Source organism: Nicotiana sylvestris, chromosome 6, assembly GCF_000393655.2.
Source record: "Nicotiana sylvestris chromosome 6, ASM39365v2, whole genome shotgun sequence".
Taxonomy (NCBI): domain Eukaryota; kingdom Viridiplantae; phylum Streptophyta; class Magnoliopsida; order Solanales; family Solanaceae; genus Nicotiana; species Nicotiana sylvestris.
The window spans coordinates 60,682,769-60,698,658 of NC_091062.1; positions in this window are offsets into that span (position 1 = coordinate 60,682,769).

The window sequence follows — 15,890 nt, forward strand, 5'->3', positions numbered from 1 at the left end:
AGAAGACAGAACATGAGGCTCGAAGCTAAACTAGTAGCTAAGAAAAAGAAAACAAGAAGCTATACTACACTATTACACAAGTGCTTAACATGAACTGGACATCGCAATTAGCAACTAATAAACAAAAGAGTGGGCAACCGATTAGCACTTGGGGCTAACACGTTACAATTCTATCAAAATTACAACATGACCGTCCGCCCCACACTTATCATCTAGTATCATATTATCATATAACAATTATCTTTCAATTAAGAAATAATTCACATTCTAAGTCTTTACGACATTTTATAAAACACATTGTAGTCACCAAGTTCAACTTATAACTTCAACTAAAAGTGGTCTAGAATCACAACACAATAACACTAATCACATACCCAATAACAACCATAATATCACCATGTCTTAATACTAGCACAAAGTATATTTTGTGCTCTAATTTTTGCACAAAATATACAAATTTTCGGCCATGTAGTCACCCCAACCAAACTTCATCACAAAATAATTCTAACACCATTGAGATACTCCAAAAATATTCTACAAGCATAATAATAACGAAAATCCCCACAAAAGCAAGTACAATTTCGGCCAAATTAGAAAAAAAATACCTAAAAGATTAGCAAAAATAAACTATCTAGGGTTAGAGAAATCAAACCAAAACTATCTAATTCTACAACTAAATAATAAGAAAAAGATAAAAGAAGAGAAGAAGAACTTACCTTGATGACTGATGAAGGTGGGAGAATTCGAGTGGAAGAAATTTGAAGAAGATAATGAATGGGGCATTTGGGGGTGAGTTAGAGAGGGGAATTTGAGATAAGAGAATAATTGTAAAGGAGGGGAGAAATCGGGGGGGGGGATTCTATTTTAGGTAGAGGGGCAATTTTTTTTGTGGGTTTCAAATATTTTTCTCAATTTTGACCGAATATTAGCACTATCGCGGCGCCCCAAGAGGCGTGGCAGTGAGGATATTCAGAGAGTATTTTTCTGTCAGAGAACAGGTTTGGCCTGGCGCGGCGCAGGGCACGGCGCCCCACGCAACATGCTAGGCTATTTTTCTCAGATTCTGTCATTTTATTATTTTTAACCCACGGGTTGCACCCCGACTCTATTATGTACTTATTTCCTAACAAATATCAAAACTCCTAAACAAAAATAATCCAAATCTATAATTATCTAAGTTATTCTACAAAAACAAGAAAAAGGTGTTACAAGTAGTTTTGAGTTATAGTCGTCAGCTTGACTCTGTCACTTAGGCTTATTTGATCACGATGCTAGAGGATTGCTTGTCAAATCCTCCAACAAGGTACAGTTACAACATGTGCCCATATACCTTACAACTTTCATTCCCTTCTTCATCCTGGATTTCAGTGGGAACAACCTAAGTCCACTATTGTATAGTAAGACTCTGTCCTCTTCATAAAACTCCTTCGGCTTAATTAGACGATCATCCCACCTCTTTGTCTTTTCCTTAAAAATTCATGCATTCTCATACACGTCCAGTCTAAACTCCTCCAACTCATTCATCTGCGCCAACCTGTGTTCACCTGCAATATAAGATCAAGATTAAACAACTTAATTGCCCAATAAGCTTTATGTTCTCTCTCAACAGGTAGGTGACAAGATTTTTCATACACTAGTTTGAATAATGAAGTCCCTATGGTTGTCTTATAGGGTCGCACTTTTGACCTAGCAATTTTTGACATGGCCGGGATGAGACAAGTAATTGAGATGGTCGTGTTTCAGCAGTAGGGACATCTGTTCATAATGGATGCTCCCAAGGTCTATGAGGATGAGGTCGAAAGCTTATATACTGACCTGTTTCTTGTTGACACTGACTATATTTGTGCTTTAGTAAATGGGGTGGATATTGTGTTTGATATTGCTCTGCTTGGAGAAATTCTTAAAGTCCCTGCTGATGGTAAGTCATCTGTGAAGGATGTGTGTGGGTCAAACTTCAGAAATACTATTGTGAAGGAAGGTGCAAATCAGAAGGGGGAACGGGTTCACAAGAAAGCCTTGCTTCCAGTTTATCAGTTATTGTTCGAGCTGGTGAACAAGGTTTTTCTACTCCATGCTAAGAGGAGGTCCATTACTTCCAAGTCTGACTTGTAACTGATGGAGGCACTGGGTGGATTTATAACTGTAAACCTGCCTGCCATCATGATTGTGCATATGCATAAGGTGGCGACTTTCAAGGATGAAAACCATGGTCTTCCATATGGGTTTCTTCTTACGCACGTTTTTAAGTTCTTTAATGTGCTATTGGGACAGTGCAATGTAGGGACCAAGAAGCAGACCTTCTCTCAAACAACTTTGGAGGAATGTGAGTGTATCGAAAAGAATGGAGGGGTAGCCAACACTTCGACAATCTCTCAGCTCATCAATGCTCAAAACAATGCAATTGAGGAGATTCAAAAATCCAAGGCAAAGAACGCCATACTAGAAGGTCACCAGGTTCAAGGGAGTCCAGGGTCAAATGAGGAGATAACTCATTTGACAAAAGAAAATGTTGATCTTAGGGCACAAGTGAAGAACCTGAAGGAGAAACTACTCACCAGGAAATATCGGGTAATGCCCGAATAGATCTTGTTCTTAACACCCTTGCTGCCGCCTCCAAACCTATCCTCCTAGTGTCACTTATGCAACCCTTCAGTGACTAGTTTTTGGATTTTATGTTCTTGTTTTGATGACTCGGCAGTTGTTTTTGTTTCTTTTTATGTGGATGGGACGTACCTGTACTGCTCCCACTAAAAATAGTCCAATCTTTTCCTTTTATGTATAGCAAAGGCATATGTTTTATAAAAACTATCCTCTTTTGCTGTTTAATACTTATGTTTTTCTATTTATCTTTTCTATCATGTTGTGTGAACATTTTTGGCATGAGTTAGCTTGGATAGACTTCTTTATGCTGATTACTTGCTTGTGTATTTTTAATGATGCCAAAAGTGGGAAGTATAATTGAAACATGGATCTGATTAAGGGGGAAGCATAGAGTCAGGGGGAACTTGTGAAGTTCATGTTGCTTCATCTGGTTAATTTTGCTCTAAACGTGGGTTATCAATTTTTAAGTTTGTCATCATCAAAAAGGGGGAAATTGATGGGTGTACAATGTCTTAGCCTTATGTTTTGATGATCTAGTAAACTTACTGTGAAAGAACCGGATAAGGAACCTGACACACTTGGTACACATCGCAAATCAACAGACTCCAGCTAATGTGAACTGCTACAACTTCAGAAGATAGAGAACCAACACAGGGACCTGATACTCTTGTGTTTTCTTGACAGCATTACAAAGTCAACTGTGTATAGCTGGAAAGTGACTACTTGCACTCTACACAGAAACAGTGCAGCACAGTTACTTGTCATTTGACCAACCAAGTGATTACATCATTCAAGTGATGTCATCCTAGTTGTATTAACACGTGTATTACAACAAAACATCACTTGAACACTTGAGAATTCATTCCAAGCATTCAAGCCATCTGATATTCGAGCATTCAATTCTCAAGTGCATCAAGAACAAAGTTTAACACTACTACGGACCAGTTCCTAAATCTAGAATCTGGTTGTCCTTAGTTGAGTTGTAACTTTGTAATTGTTCTTCATTGTAATTCCTACTTTGCTTATCTAGAAGTGTTTCTTAGGAACCCCTTCTAAAAACATAAACCCTTAGTGTTTGTGTCGTGACTAGAGTTAGTCATGAGTTGAAGTCCTTGTAATAGGTGTATTGCAAAGTGGCTTGTAATAGGTGTATAGCAAGTTAGTAAAGGATTAAGAGTTTAATTCCTATATTACATAGGTTGTAATCTAAAGTTGCTCATAGTGAAGTTGAAATCCTACCGGTATAGGTCGTGATTTTTTATCCCCTTGAGCAGGGATTTTTCCACGTACAACTCCATGTCTTACTTACTTACTGTTTCATTAGCATTCTCAATGGAAACTCATAAGAGTAACTGGTCTCTCTATATTTTGGTGGACTCATACAAACTATCATACTTATTCTCGGATCTTCTATTTCAACATTGCGAAGTGTTTTGCGGAACAAAGTGAGACCACATGTTTTATATTGCGGATCACACTTCTGCCTGAGGTTCTGAGGCTTCAGTTCACATATTGCTATCGCGCTTCTTTTTTGCTGATCAGAGTTTTGCTTTTGTGGATGCATTTCATCTTTTGCAGACCACACTTTTATCTGCTCTTTTCCTCTTCACTGAAATGCCTAGGATTATCTGCTTTTGTATTATTCTTCTTCCAAGGCATTAAATCATTCTCAGCAAACCTGAAATTCAACATTTTTTATTAGAATTAGGAATTAAATCAGTACTTTTGGACTAAAGACTACAACAAAGAGGTATTAATAAGTGGTTAAATTCAACACTTATCAACTCTCCCAAACTTAAGTCTTTGCTTGTCCTTACGCAATTAAATTATCACCCGCTTCCCAACACTTTATAGTCCAATCAAAGAGTCAGCCATAAGTCATTTATAACTCAGTTAGGACCAACTATCATCCATAATACTCATGCATTCTATACAAGGTTTTCAATTTAAAAAGGATATATTTTGTTCATCTCATGCAATTCTAGTGTGACATTTTAGCCTAAATCATTTGAGCCTCAAAGGTTAACTTCATTCATTATAAGTCCTTGTTCATCCATGTTCATTATAGTGGACTCCAAACTCTTCCTCGTCTACCTTCCATTTGCACTGCTCAGTTCTATATTAACACTCAATTTTCAAGGTCTCTCACAAAGAATGGTAACAAGTAAAGCTTCAAGTACCATAGGCTTGCCCCTCATGTACGACTCCAGTAATGTGAGAATGCTCTACACAAAATCAAATAGAACTTCTTTTGAGTTGTAATGAAGGCATTTGATTCAGGGTAGGATAATATTTTGGGTGAATGTGGCAACACCTTTCCTAAGAACTTCACTCAATACTTCTTAGCCCAAGCTTCCTCATAAGACATCACGGATAAAACTCTTGAAGTTTGTTCTTCCTCTTGGGAGCTTGAGAGACTTGTCATCACTCTTTCTCATCAATTCATTCACTTTCTTCCTTGATTTTTTTTGATATTTTCTTGAGGCTAGATAGATTTGGCATCACTCTATGTCATCAATTTCATTCCATTTTAGGAATCACTCTATGTCATCAATTTCATTCCAATTTAGGCCCATTTTTACCTTTATTGTCCATGCTTCTTGCATTTTCAGTCATGAAGACTTATTTTTAATTTCTTTTCTTTCTTTGTGGTGCCTTGGTATTTCTTTGGCATCTTTATCTCTCCCCCAAAACTTTAGGCTATAGTGCTTAGGAAGGTTCAGATGTTAAAGGGTGATATGAGTACAACCGGTGAAACGTTTTGTAACAAGGTTGCCAAAAAATAAGGTTAGATGCTAAATAAGGATTGACTAGGCATATTGATCAAAGGATAGCAATTGAAAGCATGAACGGTCCAAGAAGATACTAAAATAATGTTCCAAACATATATACTCAAAATTTAACTTCGGAGCGCATTCAGGACAATTTCTAGACTATCCACTCAAGCACTTGGACTTGCAACAAAATTATTCCTCATCTCTCATGCGAATAGACAGTAAAATAAAATAGAGTCTAAAACTCAAAATGATCACAATAATTTCAAAAGATCTTTATGGTCTACTCAACCACATAATGATTCAAAAAGGTAACTAAGAGCCTCAAAGTTACTTTACTAAAATCAGTACCGCAAAAACAATTCAAACACTTATCTTAAATTATAATCATACAGTTAAGTATGTTGGTACCACATGAGGCACAAGTAACCTATTTTCAGTAGAGTGCTCATTCAGAACTTTTATTCATTACTCGTTACTACTAATATTACCTAAACATGAAAAAGACCGATTCCCGTAAGAAAGTTGTCACACTATCCATCATTGGGGAAAGTTGCCTGATTCACACAAAAAACACCCTTTGGAAAGAACCGTGGCATAAAGAAAATCAAACGCTTATCCAACTCCAAACGGCTCGAATCTAGCCAAAATAACTTTATACCACAAACACAAACCATAGGAAACTATTTCAAATAATCAAGTTACGATCTTTAAAGAAAATAAAAAATTCAACCCCGGGATCGTGCCTCGGAACCCGACCAAATGTACAAAATCAAAATACCCATTTGATAACGAGTCCAACCATACTAAAATTACTTAATTTCAATCTCAAATCGACCTTTAAATCCTCAAAATATAGTCTATGAAGTTTCACAATTTTTCCCAACTTTTCTAACCCAATTAAATGGTATAAACAATGATGGGTTCATATAAAATAATCAGATCCGAGTCACAATCATATAGCCCAATCAACCCCTTTAAAATCTCTTGAAAAATTACCCAAAGTCGAGGTCTCTAAATCAAAATATGAAGAATGAATGAAAAACCTTGAACTCAACCTTTTTTGCCCAGTGATCTCGCTTCTGTGAGCCCTCAACCACATCTTCGGCCCCACACCTACAAAGTTTCCATCGTAGGTGCGACATTAACTTAAGCCATGAGGATCCACTTTTACAGACATGAAGTCGCTTCTAAGGTCACGCATCTGCAGCTAGTGGCTCGCTTCTACGAGCCCGCTTCTTCGGAGTATTGACTACACCTTCGGTCCTTCCCCATCCTGCTACGGTGTCCCCACCGCACTTGTGTCTAGACCTACCATAGGAGCGATGACACCAGACTTCAGCAGTTTCAGCCATATCCCAAAATCCAAAAATTATCCGATTTCAATTTGATTCACATCCGGGGCCACGTTTGGATATGGAAACAAATTTCAAAACACATAGAGGACCTACTCGAGTCCTAAAATCACATCAAACAACATCAATTCTACAAATCACAACCCAATTCAAGCCTATTGAAACCATGAACATCCAACTTCGAAAACTAACGCTGATTCATTCCAAACCAACTCCGATTGACCTCAAATTTTGCACACAAGTCATAAATAACACAACGGAGATATTCTAACTTTTGGAATCGAAATCTGACCCATATATCAATAAAGTCAACTCTCAGTCAAATTCCTCAACCTTACAAACCTTCGACTTTCTAACTTTTGCCAATTCAAGCCGAAATGACTTATGGACCTCCAAATCAGTATTCGAACACATTCCTAAGTACAAAATCAATGTAAGAAGCTATTGTAACTATCAAAACTCTATTCTAGAGTTGTCTATACAAAAGTCAAACTCCGGTCAATTCTTTCAACTCAAGCCTCCAACTTAGGGACTAAGTGACCCATTTCACTTCGAAACTCACCCGAAACCAAAATCAACCACCCCGTTAAGTCACCTAACCAAAATATAACATAGAGAAGGCAATAAATAGGGGAACGGGGCTAAAATACTCAAAAAGACCAACCGGGTTATTATAATATTACATAGTGATATTCAATATTTTGTTATGACTCAGTCCTCCTGATGGTAACGCATCTTCATGGAAAGTGATCTTGTGAATTTTCGGTACCTATCCTACCTTATTTGCCATATCTCCACTAGTGATATCGGTAGGAACATAAGCTTTACATAACACCTTAATCAAGGCATACTTGTGTGCATCCAAATTTTATAATAGTGACAGAATGAATATTTGGTTGGGAGTCTTGTTAAGGTGATCAACAATAGGGTAAAACACGTGGATTTGGTGCGGTTTCTTTACTCGTTCCTCCAAGATTCTCCGGTGTGTAAACCCTTACGGTTCTGGTTATCTCCTGGGCGGCACCCATCTCTTCCATATTGGTTTTTCCTTTTCTCCTTGATTCCACTACATAATACCATAGAACAACATCTAACTTGTAGGATGGTGATAGAGCTACCATCACAGTGAAGGGTGTAGCTACCTTGACCTCCAACGGTGCCTTGGTCTATACCACAATTAGCGAGAGGGTGACAGAAGATGTCTTGGGAGTGTCTCCCTTTTGGACAAGGACAATGGATCCTTCTTGGTCCAATTCTTCATCTGTCTCAATCACATTTACTCCTTCACCCCTGCGATTAGAAAAGGGTTATTACGGAAATTTGGTGCCGAATCTTTAGCCTGTATAAACTTGGTGTCAATCAATGTCTGGATTTTATCCTTCAACATGTGACACTCCTCGATAGTATGTCCCTTCAAGCTTGAGCGATAGGCATAAGTCTTGTTGGGGTTTTTCCACTGAGAAAGGTTTTCAATTGCAACTACAAGAATAGGAGTGACATAACTAGCAGCCTTCAGACTCTCATATAATTGGGCTATGGGTTCAGTAATAAGGGTGTATTGTCTAGGAATTCTTCGATCAAAGGTTGGCCGGTGTTTTGGGTAGTTTTAACGGGAAGGTGGTAGTGAGTGGTAGTATACTGTTTGGGTATTGTAGGTATGGTAGGTGGTAGCAGGGTAATGGTATTTTGGTGGTGAGGGTTGATACGTTGGTGGAGGTGTTTGATAAGTGAGAGGAGACTTAGGACCTTAGGCTACCATCACGATGCCCACTTCCTTCTTCTATAGGTCATAATACATACACCATAGGTGAGTCTATCATTAGCATCAACTAACAAGTAGGAAAGCCTCCCTAATGTCAACAAGTGTCATACCTCCTTTTTACCTATACCCCCGGGAAGGGTGTATACGGGAGTTTTTTAAATTAAAGGACAATCGAAATGGGATAGTTTATTAAAAGATTCAGAGTCGCCACTTGGGAGATTTATGGTGTCCCAAGTCACCATTTCCAATCTCGAATCGAGGAAAAGATTGACTCTGTATTACTGTTCGCGAACCAGAAATCCGAGAAAGGAATTTTGTTAACCCGGGAGAAGGTGTTAGGCATTCCCGAGTTCTGTGGTTGTAGCACGGTCGCTCAACTGTTATAATTGGCTTAATTATCTGACTTTGATACATGTTTAACCTATGGTTCAGTTTTAAATTTATAATCACTTTTATTTAATTTTTAAAGAAAATTGCAACGTTATTAAAACATGTCTCGAACCACGTCACATAAATGCACCCGTGGTTTTTGACATATCTTAACATCGTTGAGGCTTGAATTTGGGTCACATAAATGCACACCCGAGTTTAGGAAGGTAAATTATTAAAATACGCGCCTAAAGCAACTACGCATTAGCAACTTTGCGAGGGCCATGGAAATTTGCTAAATGGCACGCCTCGATTTCTAAGGATTCAAAAGAAGTAGTTAAATGAGGGCCATGTATTTAGAATTTTATTTGGCGCGACTCACCTCAATTATTTTAAATGGGAATTTGCACTAAGCTTCGGAGGGCCATGAACTATCCATGTTACATAATACGGCTCGCCTTGATTATTAAAGGGCTTGGCTAATTGGCTAAAAGGCGTAGGAAGTTATCAAGTCAACTTCGCAAAACCAACTTAAACTAATTCGACGATGAGGAGTTGGGCCAATTATTAGAATGAATTGGCCCAACAACAACTAATAGCGAGAGAGCGTTCATGTGGCAAAGCCCTCCACTCCTTATTTTCTAATGCTTTCACGGTTCTGGGCCCAACTGGGCGCTGACAAGGACGACCCAAAACGAATAATACACCAACGAATCTGATTTTGCGAATTCCATAACTGGGCCAGTATTTAGGCCCAGTACTCAGAATTTTAAACTTATGCAAAATCAATTAAGTAACAATCAACCAAAACCCCATGAAGGCTAATTGGCTAAAAGGCATAGGAAATTATCGAGTCAACTTCGAAAAACCAGCTTAAACTAATTCGACGATGAGGAGTTGGGCCAATTATTAGAATGAATTGGCCCAACAACAACCAATAGTGAGAGAGCATTCATGTGGCAAAACCCGCCACTCCTTATTTTCTAATGCTTTCACGGTTCTAGGCCCAACTGGGCGCTGACAAGGACGACCCAAAATGAAAAATACACAATCGAATCTGATTTTTCGAATTCCATTATTGGGCCAGTATTTAGGCCCAATCCTCAGAATTTTAAATTTATGCAAAATCAATTAAGTAACAATCAACCTAAACCCCATGAAAATATGAACTTACACTAACATTTAATCTGGAACTTCAGCTACCAACTAAACTTCCAACTTATGTGACATACATTTTTTGTTAGACCCACAATGAAAAGAATCCAGCATTAATCAATTAAATTTCCGGGCTTAAAGGACAAGCCCAAATGCTCATGGCATTCTACTCAATTTACCAAACACCTTAAAGCCTGGGCCTAAGAGCCCAAATATCACTAAGGCTAAATCAATGATCTAACTGAAGTTCGAGTCCATACCAACAACAAAATACTAATTACACTTTAACATGCTAATTTTCCCCATTCCTAGCAACTGGAGTGTACAGAAATTTCAAACACCTACTCGACCTTAATAATGCTGATCGTGTTATTACAGAAATATCCATGTATTCTGAATTTACAAACACATTTTGGAACTTAGAATTAATCAGCTCTTCTAGCGATGATAAACCCTTATGGGGTTAAAACAAATGGAGATCAATGCATATGGGATAACAGTCCGATTACAGTTCATCATAGGTTTCAACATTTACAACATAACCTTACATTAGACATGTTAATTCAAGGAGATTGAACCAACAAATTGAGCAAGAAAAGGAATAAGAAAGAAACATCTGATAAACACAACATCAGTCTTCCTTTTCCTCAAGACATCATTTGAGTCAGTCCATACGTGTTTAATATCAGGGACATGTACCTAGTACAAATGACAAGACAAAAGAATGGAAAGCTGATTCGAGATCACAACAGAAACAACAGCAGCAGCAGACTCAACGTAGAGGAGAAAATCACAGCAAAATCGACTTCAAAGGCATAGTTGACCCAAAACCAGACAACTCCCAAAATAAGCTTTGAAATCCCAGAAAACTCAGACCCTTTCGTACTCGGATACAAGAATTTATGGTTTTCAAAGGCTCAAGCTAGGGGAAAGACCAGAAATCCCTTAGACAAGCCCAATTTTGAATAGTTTCAAACCAATAATGCAGAGAATTCAGTATTGTTTTCTGGAGTTAGCCGTTTCAAATTTCCAGAAAAGTTTCCTTCAATCTTGGGGTCTCCCTTGAAAGGCAAGAAATGATGCCTTTATGGAAAGGGGCTGGGGCAGACCTTAGGGTTTTAATTTTGCACTCTGCCCCCTCTTTAATTCTCATTTTTAGCTTAAAATCCCTTAGTTCTTAACTTGTTAACCAAGTTAGCCTACTACCAGTCTGAAATCAATTAAAGACCCCTGCCCAAGCTTCCTAGAAGCTTCTAAATCTGTTATACTAGAGATTCCTTAAGCCAATTACCCAAATTACCCTTTTAGAATCCTTTTAAACTATGAAAATTACCCTCCCATGCCAAACAGAGCCTAAATACAATTGTACTAATATAATGGGTTCAGACAATCCAAATTAAAACCCCATCTGGGCCTTTGATACTTTAGAACCCAATTAAAATCTATCAAGGATTCACCACTCTAAAGACTGAGCTAGAATTACAAAAAAATAAAATCTCGAAAACCTTAAACCAAAGCCCAAAACCAAAAGGGAAAAAAAGTGAAAATGAATTAACTAATCTTAAACAACAACAAAATAACTATGCTAATTATCAAATAAGTCATGCATGGACAACATTGACGACGAGCATACAATGAAGAAATAGAACACGGACATAGAAACAGATATTAAGAAGGACGACTTAAAAAGAAAAATATAAGAAAAGAAACAACAAACAAAACAAAAAAATGTAAAATACCTAAAACGGGCTGGCCAATCCTTGGAGTCCTTTCTCGACCTCTCGATTTTGACCAAAAGGGGTCTCAACCATGTGTTCTCAGATGCGAACACGTGGTCAAGGTCCGTTGTGGTCTCAATCGGCATCAAATTCGCCGATTTTGGAGTTTTACAGTTTTTAGATCTTATCTTCAACTCAAGATTCGACGAGCTAGGGGCATGTTAGAGGGGAACTAGTCTAGGATTTGGAAAGAGGGGGTCAGGGTGGTTCTGTGGTGTGATTTTGGTGAGGATTGGAGTCGGTGCCGCCGGGCTGAGGCGGTGGAAACTGGGGCGGCTACTAGGGTTTGGGGTTGGTTTCTGAGAGAGAAGGGTGTGGGAGAGACGAAAGATGGGGGAGAGGTCTCATTAGGAATATTATATATTAAACCCTCCCTAATTCTGACCCGTTTGATCAGATCAGTTCAACGGTTGAGATGAAAGGAACTGGAACGGCGTCGTTTGATTGAACACAGAGACGGACCGGGTGTGGGTGTGTTTGGGCCTGGACCGAACGAGATTTGTTTGGGTTTTAATAGGAGATCAAACTGGGCTTAAGAATTGAAATAAAAATCGACCCAAAAATCTAATTCACATCTTTTGTTTTCTTTTTCTTTTTCAATTTTTCTCTTTTAATTTCTTTTAAATTAAATTAAAATTAAAAATAAAACCTAAATTAATTCCTAATCAGATTATCTTATCAAATTGAATTAACTAACTCTAAATAATAATCACCACACTAACTAAACACCAAATTAAAGAAAAACTACCAAAATTCCAAACTAAAATTAAAAATGCAAAAATAAACTATATATATATTTTTTGGTTTTTTTCCATTTTAACTAAATTACTAATTAATTAATTAATCCTAAAATGTAGAATTAAATTCTAAATGCAAATGCAACATATTGTTTTATATTTTTCACTAATAAAAATGCAAAAATAAAATGCAAACAAATAACAGAAAATGCCACGAAAATCCACAAAATTGCAAACACTGAAAGAAATTATTTTGTTTTGAATTTATGGGAGTAATTCATATAGGGCAAAAATCACGTGCTCACAGCTTCTCCTTTTTGCTCGGAAGCACGAAGAGTTTTCGTGCAAAGATAAAGTGAGCGGATACGAGCGATTTTTGCCCGTTTGAATACTCCGTGAGAAGCATTTTTGAAAGATTTGACCGCACCCTACTTCCGAGGTTGCTTACATATCCTTGTCTAAAAATGAATCAGGTCAGTGTAGTTCAGGAATGTTTGGTAGCTAGGACTACCATGCAGCTATGATTTCACTGTTGTTGTTGTTGCTGCTACTGCTTAATGCATCCCCTTATTATACCATGATAAAATAAAAAGAAGCTAGACTATGCTATGATCTATGCATTACAAAATCCTATCTGTAACTTCAGACTTGCTCTTCTGGTTCTTGTTGCCTTGTTGACTTGTACTCTCCCGGTGGAATCCCCTTGTTGCCGCTTTGAATTGGAATCCCATTGTTGCCAACTACACTTTGAGATGTTTTTCCTTTCTCCGAGTGGACACTTGATTGCTGAGCTTGAAAGTATTCCCTGCTTTCCAGGCGGGCTCCTGACTGCTAAACTTGAATGTATTCCCTACTCTCTAGGCGGGCTCCTGACTGCTGACTTGAAATGTATTCCCTGCTCTTCAGGCGGGCTCCTGATTGCTGAACTGAAATGTATTCCCTGCTTTCCAGACGGGCTCCTGACTGCTAAACTTGAATGTATTCCCTACTCTCCAGGAGGGCTCCTGACTACTGAACTAAAATGTATTCCCCGCTTTCCAGACGGGCTCCTAACTGCTAAACTTGAATGTATTCCCTGCTCTCCAGGCGGGCTCCTGACTGCTGACTTGAAATGTATTCCCTGCTCTCCAGGCGGGCTCCTGACTGCTAAACATGAAATGTATCCCCTGCTCTCCAGTCGTGCTCCTGACTGCTGACTTGAAATGTATTCCCTGCTCTTCAGGCGGGCTCCTGATTGCTGAACTGAAATATATTCCCTGCATTCTAGGCGGGCTCCTGACTGCTAAACTTGAATGTATTCCCTACTCTCCAGGCGGGCTCCTGACTACTGAACTGAAATGTATTCCCTGCTTTCCAGGCGGGCTCCTGACTGTTAAACTTGAATGTATTCTCTGCTCTCCAAGCGGGCTCCTGACTACTGACTTGACATGCATTCCCTACTCTCCAGGCAGGCTAATGATTGCTGAACTTGAAATATATTCCCTGCTCTCCAGGCGGGCTCCTGTCTTCAACGAAATAGACAAAAAAACAAAGAAAATTTTTTGCTCCAGTTTGGTGGCTGGGCACAAATGTGAGTGTAAAACTATATCATATTACCAAGTATTACTAAGAATTTGAAAGCTAGGTCCCATTAATCAGGGGGTCCTGACAACTCTTAACTAAACGACAATTTTAAATCTACATTATATCTTCTACAGATGTGACTTCTGCTAAATCTTGCTATCTAAGAGAATCTTTAAACTACTCCCCATTATCTAGGAGGGTCCTGAAAATCAAAGGTCAAATTTTATCTTAAGAGTAACAACTTTTATGGCTGAATTATACTACCCCACAACAGAGCTTACGCTAAATCTTGTTATCTAATCGAAATCTTAAAGCTAAGTTCCATTATTCAGGAGGGTCCTGAAAACTCCTAATTGAATCCTGTCTCGGACATGCAAATTTTAAGCTAACTTATACTCTTTTGGGATACATTTATGCTAAATTATGCTATTTCTGAACTTTAAACTAGGTCCCATTTTCGAGGAGGATCCTGAAAATCAAAAATCAAACCTGTTTGGTGACTGCCTTTCTCCACGGAGGGTTTCTCCAAAACAAACGAAATTTCCTGCCCCTGTTTCAATCAAAGAAACAATTCGTCAGTTTAAAATGTGGTGGTTAGTTGATGGCATTCTTTGCTGAAGGTCTCTCCGCTGCCTTGTTTTGTTTTGACTGGCTTCCTCGAACTGGCCCTGAACCACTTGACTTTCTGACTGACTTTCAAACCCGCATGACTTTGGATGACCCGAGTGTTCTATACTCGAACCGTTGTTTCACACCTCTGACCCCTTTAACTGAACCTCTGCATCTCCCATGAAATTACTAAATTATTCTGCCGATGGAACTTTTGCTGGCACTTTATCCCACTTTGCATCATGCTATCTTTTGGTATGCTCCGGCCACACTATGCTTTGCAATCTTGAAGCTGGTAGTGAGATTTGAAATTCCTTCTTATTTGCTTAAACAGAATTGACATTGGGAACATCTTATAGAAATAAACCCAAAAGAAATGAAATGCAATAACTTTTGGAATTAAGGATAAGGAAATCCAAAACTGGAAGACTATTTGAAGAGGAAAAAGAAAAAGGGCTTATCTGAGTGGAGAAGCCGACACCAATGATCATGACACGCATTTTGGATTACTCGGCCCAATCTGTCTAACCAATCAACTTCAGTTGCCACACTTTTTTGCCCCAGAATTTCCATAACCTGATTTCTTCAACTCACTTTCGCCTTACGATGCCCGTGATGGTTTTCACCAATAAGACTCTCTCATTTTTTATTTCTCTCAGCTCCCGTCGCCTTACGGTGCTCGTGAGGGTATTCACCAATAAGACTCTCTCATTTTGATTTCTCTCAGCTCCCGTCGCCTTACGGTGCCCGTGAGGGTTTTCACCAATAAGACTCTCTCATTTTGATTTCTTTTCCCTCTTTGGACAAGAGTGTTGCCCCTAATGTGAATCACCTCTACCTGCTTGCCTTGGCATTTCTTGAAGACTGATCGGAAGGTCTTTCTTTGGACCGTAATGTGGGCTTTTGGATGGGGTTAGAATGAAAGGGCATAAAAGGCTCAAAACAACTAATCATGGGATCAAATTACAACTTTCGAAACCAGATTTCTTACAACAACCACAACTTCTGCCCCAGTTTCTTGCTTGGGGACTTTTGGATTTTTATTTTGATGGGACCGAACCGTGAGGCTGCCTACGTATCCTTAAAAGGAATCAGGTCAAACGTAGTTCATGTCATAGAAATTACTTTGTTATGATTTTTCTTTTTCTCTTTCTTTGCTCTCTCTTTTGCTTTCTTTTTCCTTTTGT